Raw genomic sequence first — 6,119 nt, 5'->3', positions numbered from 1 at the left:
CATGCAGTTTGAATGAGCATCGGGTGATATGGCTTCAAATTCAGAATATTTAAGAATCTCTGCTATTTGAAAAATGTGTGTAATATTTGTTAACTGAGAAAAGAACCCAAAGTAGCTTCAGAATAACAAGAAAATAGTTATTCTAGGCCCGGCGTGGTGGCTCACGCCTGTAGTCCCAGCAGTTTGAGAGGCCAAGGCAGGTGGATCACGAGGTCAGGAGATCGAGACCATCCTGGCTAACATGGTGAAACCCCGTCTCTACTAAAAATACAAAAAATTAGCTGGGCATGGTGGTGGGCGCCTGTAGTCCCAGCTACTTGGGAGGCTGAGGCAGAGAATGGTGTGAACCTGGGATGTGGAGCTTGCAGTGAGCCGAGATCATGCCACTGTACTCCAGGCTGGGTGACAGAGCGAGACTCTGTCTCAAAAAAATAAAAAGAAAGAAAAAGAAAATAGTTATTCTAGCCAGCCAGACTCGTAAGCAGCCATTCTGGTGGGTGTGTAAAGGGATAGTCATTCTTATTCTCTCTCAGTCGCACTCTCCATTGCTCTGATTACTCTTGTCTTGGTCTAGTTGGCCTGGGAGTGACGGATATTTTCATAAATTAACTTCTTGATTTGAATAATAAATAATTACTTTAAAAGAAGGAAAGGACCCATATCACTTTGCCTTCTTCATCACTGAGGTTTGCTTGACAGTCTAGCTCAGACAAAAGAGAAGGTGGTTGCTAGCCTGGCTTGTGGTAGGCACTTCTCAGAGTAAAGCCAAAGGAACATTCTTAATGGCTTCAAGTGTCTGCACTTGACTTTTATGTCTTCCTCAAATGGGATAAAATCTTTCCCATAGCGAGCGCTGGTTTTCCTGAGTGGGGGCTTACCCTCCATTCTGCACGTGATCTCTTCCCGCCTTTTGAGCGTGAATGCCAGTGTTACCCCTTCAGAGAAGCCCCTGCCAACTACCACGAGAATTCCTGTCCTTGTCTTCTGCTCTGTTGTCTCTCATCATAGTCCTTATCATCTCCACCTCTAGATGCTAAGCTAGGGGAAGGTAGGTAATGTCTTGTTAATTACCAGAAATCCACTGTCTAGTAGTATCTAGCAGATTTAGGTCCTTGTTCCTTTCTCAAGAAATTTTTGCGCACATATATGCTCAGTGAGACAAAGACAAGCTTCCTGTCCTCAGGAAGTTGACATTTTGTTGTAGTCAACATACTTAGGATACTTTGTGTAGTGAGAGAACTATGAGAAAAAAGAAAGATAATAACAGAGGTGAGTAGTGCTACTGTGGATGGTCACAGACTCAATTAGCTTAAATTCTTTGATAAGATACTTCATGGAATAAAGTAGAAGCCTGGAAGCAAGTCTGACTAAACTTCACAAAGACCTGTTCTTACAGCATAAAGCAATGCAATTCAAAACACAATAAACAGACTTTGGTTTCTGGTCTGATGCAAAGAGTTTGGAAGTCATTATTCTTATCTTCCTAGCAAGAATAAGGTTGAACAAACTGAAAACTAACAACTCTTCTTAGCTCAAGTAGACAATTGAGATCATGGGACAAACTGCTATCAGGACAACTGGAGAAACAGACAGGCAGGTACAGAGAATCACAGCTTACCAGGAGCAGATGCCCAGAGGCAGATGTCCACAGCAGTATGGGCAGCAACCTTTTAAACTGTAATTCGTAAATTGCTAGAGGCTCAATGTGGACTAACTTTAGAGTTAAAACCTCAGAAGAAACCTGGTCTTGGAGGCAGCCCCCATACTTCACAGAGTTTTACCTGCAAGATCCCTACCAGGTTCTCAGTATAGAGATCAGAGAAAATTCCTTTGATGATTTTTCTCAGGGTGGAGGGGAAAAGTAACCATTTTTGAGACGTGCTCAGAGCTCTCTGCTCCCCTTAACAAGGCCCACACTCAGGGGAACTACTTTACCAGAACCCAGCCTAATGGGGTTTTATGAAAACCTAAGTGACCTGGGGAAGGCAATCCCCAACCCCAGCTCCCTTCAGACTTTAACAGGGACGAAAAGAAATACATAACTTCAGTTCACTAAAAGACTGGGATCTAACCAGAGGGTTATAGAAGGCTTGCCCTCCTCCCACTCATTACTACTGCATCAATAGTGCTCCTGCATGATAGCCTGGAATTACAGTTAAAAGAACTGAAGGCTCAGACCCTATTTCCGGAGTCTATGAACACCCAAAGACAAGAGGGGAGACAGAAACAAGGACACTAGAGGAAATTTTTGCTTTTAACATCACAGCTACGGCAAACAGGAAACACAGTTTAACTCTTAGCCAGATAAACATTAAACTTTACATTATCTATCTACTGCAGTTCCTTTTATCTGATACATCATATTCGGCTTCCAATAAAAATTGCAGTGCATTAAAAGGCAAAAATAACACAATCTGAAGAAACAAAGCAAGCATCAGAACTGGACTCAGAATTGGCAGAGGTTTTGGAATTACTAGACTTGAAATTTAAAATGACTCTGATTAATATGCTAAGGGCTATAATGGAAAAAGCGAATACCATGCAAGAACTGATGGATAATGTAAACAGGGAGATGTAAGCTCTAAGAAAGAATCAAAAGTAAATGTTACAATTCAAAAACGATGAAACAAAAATGAAGACTGCTTTCATGTGCTCATCGGTAGATGGCATATAACTGAGAAGGACTCCGTGAGCTCAAAGATATGGCAATATATACTTCCAAATGTTAAACGCAAAGAGATAAAAGATTTTTAAAAACAGAACAGAATATCCAAGAAGGTGAGATAATTACAAAAGTAACATACATATAATGGGAATACCAAAAAGAGAGGAAAAATGAAGATAAGAAATAGTTGAAGTAATAATGGCTGATAATTTTTGAAAATTAATAACGGGCACCAAACTATAGACCAGGAAACTAAGAGAACACTTAGGATAAATATCAGATAACATGCACCTAAACATATCATATTCAAACTGTAGAAAAATAAAAAACAGAGAAAATCTTGAAAGGAGGTGGGGGGAGGGGATGTTACATGTTGAGAAACAGAGTAACAACCACATCAGACTTCCTTCAGAAACCAGGTGAGTGACAGTGGAGTGAAATATTTAGTGCTGGCCGTGGCTCACGCCTGTAGTCCCAGCACTTTGGGAGGCCAAGGTGGGCGGATCATGAGGTCAGGGGATCAAGACCATCCTGGCTAACATGGTGAAACCCCATCTCTACTAAAAATACAAAAAAAAATTAGCCAGGCGTGGTGGCGGGCACCTGTAGTCCCAGCTACTCGGGAGGCTGAGGCAGGAGAATGGCGTGAACCTGGGAGGTGGAGCTTGCAGTGAGCTGAGATCGCACCACTGCAGTCCAGCCTGGGTGACAGAGCAAGACTCTGTCTCAAAAAAAAAAAAAAGAAATATTTAGTGTTGACAGAAAAAAATTCATCAACTTAGAATTTCACATCCAATGAACAACTCTGTGCCCACAAATTCTATAACATAGATGAAATGGACCAATTCCTTAGAAGACAAATACACCAAAACTCACACAAATAAGAAATAGACTACTTCAGTAGGCCTATATCTATTAAAGAAATGGAATTAATAATTAATAACTTTTTATAAAAAGCTCCAAGCCAATATAGTTTCACTGGTGAATTCTGCCAAATATTAAGACAGAAATTCTCTACAATCTTTTCAGTAAAACAGAGGGGATACTTTCTAACTAATTCTATAAGCCAGCAGTGGCCTAAGACTAAAATCAGACAAAGATATTAAAAGATAAGAAAACCATAGACCAATGTTTCTCATGAATATGGAAGCAAAATCCCTCAACAAAATATTAGCAAATAGAATTCAACAATATTTAAAAGGAATTATATACCATAATTTGGATTTATCCCAGGTATGTATGCACAGCTGTTTCAACATAGAAAATCAATTAATCTGGGCTGGGCATGGTGGCTCACACCTGTAATCCCAGCATTTTGGGAGGCCGAGGCAGGCAGATCACGAGGTCAGGAGTTTGAGACCAGCCTGACCAACATGGTGAAATCCCGTCTCTACTAAAAATACAAAAATTAGCTGGGCGTGGTGGTGTGCATCTGTAATCCCAGCTACTCAGGAGGCTGAGGCAGGCGAATCACTTGAACCTGGAAGGCAGAGGTTGCAGTGAGCCAAGATCGCAACTGTACTCCAGCCTGGGCAACAGAATGAGACTCCATCTCAAAAAAAAAAAAAAAAAAAAAGAAAAAGAAAATAAATTAATCTAATCCATCTTGTCAACTGGTTAAAGAAAAAAATCATATAATCATATCAATAAATGCAGAAAATGCATTTGACAAAATCCAATCCCCATTTATGATAAATACTCTCAGCAAACAAGGAATAGAGGGAAGCTCCTCAACTTGATAAAGAACATTTACAGAAAACTCATAGCTGACATCATAGTTAAATGCTGAGAAAGAAAATGCCCCTAAGATAGTAATCAAGGGAAGGATGTCCCCTCCCACCACACCTATTCAACATCATACTGAAAGTCCTAGCTAATGGAACAAAACTCTAAAATGAAGTAAAAAGCCTACAGATAGGGAAGGAAGAAATAAAACTATCTTTGTTTGCAGATGATATGATTGTCCCTGTAGGAAACTCCAGAGTTGACAGACAAACATCTGGAACTAAGTGATTATTAGCAAGATTGCAGCATACAAGCTTATTATACAAAAGTCAATTACATTCCTATAAGCCAACAATGAAAATTGGAATTTGAAATTGAAAACACAATTTATATTATCATTAAAACAATGAAATACTTAGGTATAAATCTAACAATATGCATGCAAGATCTATATGAGGAAAAGTACAAAACTCAGATGAAAGAAATAAATAGCTAAATAAATGGAGAGATACTCCATGTTAATGGATAGGAAGATTCAATATTGTTAAGATGTTAGTTCCTACCAACTTGATCGATAGATTCAACACAATCTCAATAAAATATCGGCAAGTTATTTTGTAGACATCAACAAACTGATTCTAAAGTTTATATGGAAATGCAAAAGACCCAGATAGTCAACTCAATATTGAAGAAAAACAAAGTCAGAAGACTAATACCACCTGGCTTCAAAAATTACTATAAAGCTACAGTGATCAAGGCAGTGTCATATTGGTGAAATAACTGACAAGTATTAATAGATCAGTGGAACAAAATAGAGAACCCAGAAAAAGACCCACATAAGTTTCAGCAACTGATCTTTGACCAAAGAACAAAGGCAATACAGTGGAGAAAAGATAGCCTTTTCTACAAATGTTGCTGGCACAATGTGAAATAAAAAAAGCTATGCTCCAAATTTCCTTCCACATTTTCAGGTATCTTCATAGCAGTACCCCACTCCTGGTTCCAATTTTCTGTATTAATCCATTCTCACACTGCTATAAACAGCTACCTGAGATGGGGTAATTTATGATGCAAAGAGGTTTAATTGACTCACAGTTCTGCAGGCTTACCAGGAAGCATGACTGGGAGGCCTCAGGAAACTAACAATCATGCCAGAAAGTGAAGGGGAAGCAATCACATCTTTACCATGGCAGAGCAAACGAGAGAACGAAGGGGGAAGTGCCACACACTTTTAAACCATCAGATCTTGTGAGAATCCACTATCACCAGAGCAGCAAGGGGGAAATCTGCTCCATGATCCAATCGCCTCCCATCAGGCCCCTCCTTTAATTTGACATGAGATTTGGGCGGGGACACAAATCCAAACCATATCAGGCAGTGAAACTATTTTTTATGATACTGTAATGGTGGATATTACATCATTGCATTAGTGGAAATCGCACTAAAAGACATGCATTTGGCAAAACTCAGAACTGTAGAGCAGATAGAATGAAAGCTAATATAAACTATGTATTTTAAATGTACTAAACTAATGCAATATATTAATAATAGGGGAAACTGTGTGTGGGTTGATGAGCCGAGGTATATGGGAACTCTATGCTTTCTGCTCAATATTTCTGTATACCTAAAACTGCTCTGTACATCTATTAATATCCCAGCACTTTGGGAGGCTGAGGTGGACAGATCGCTTGAGCTCAGTAGTTTGAGACCAGCCTGGGCAACATAGTGA

This window comes from Pongo abelii, chromosome 13 (assembly GCF_028885655.2).
Source record: "Pongo abelii isolate AG06213 chromosome 13, NHGRI_mPonAbe1-v2.0_pri, whole genome shotgun sequence".
Classification (NCBI taxonomy): domain Eukaryota; kingdom Metazoa; phylum Chordata; class Mammalia; order Primates; family Hominidae; genus Pongo; species Pongo abelii.
Note: the sequence above shows the minus strand (reverse complement) of the source record.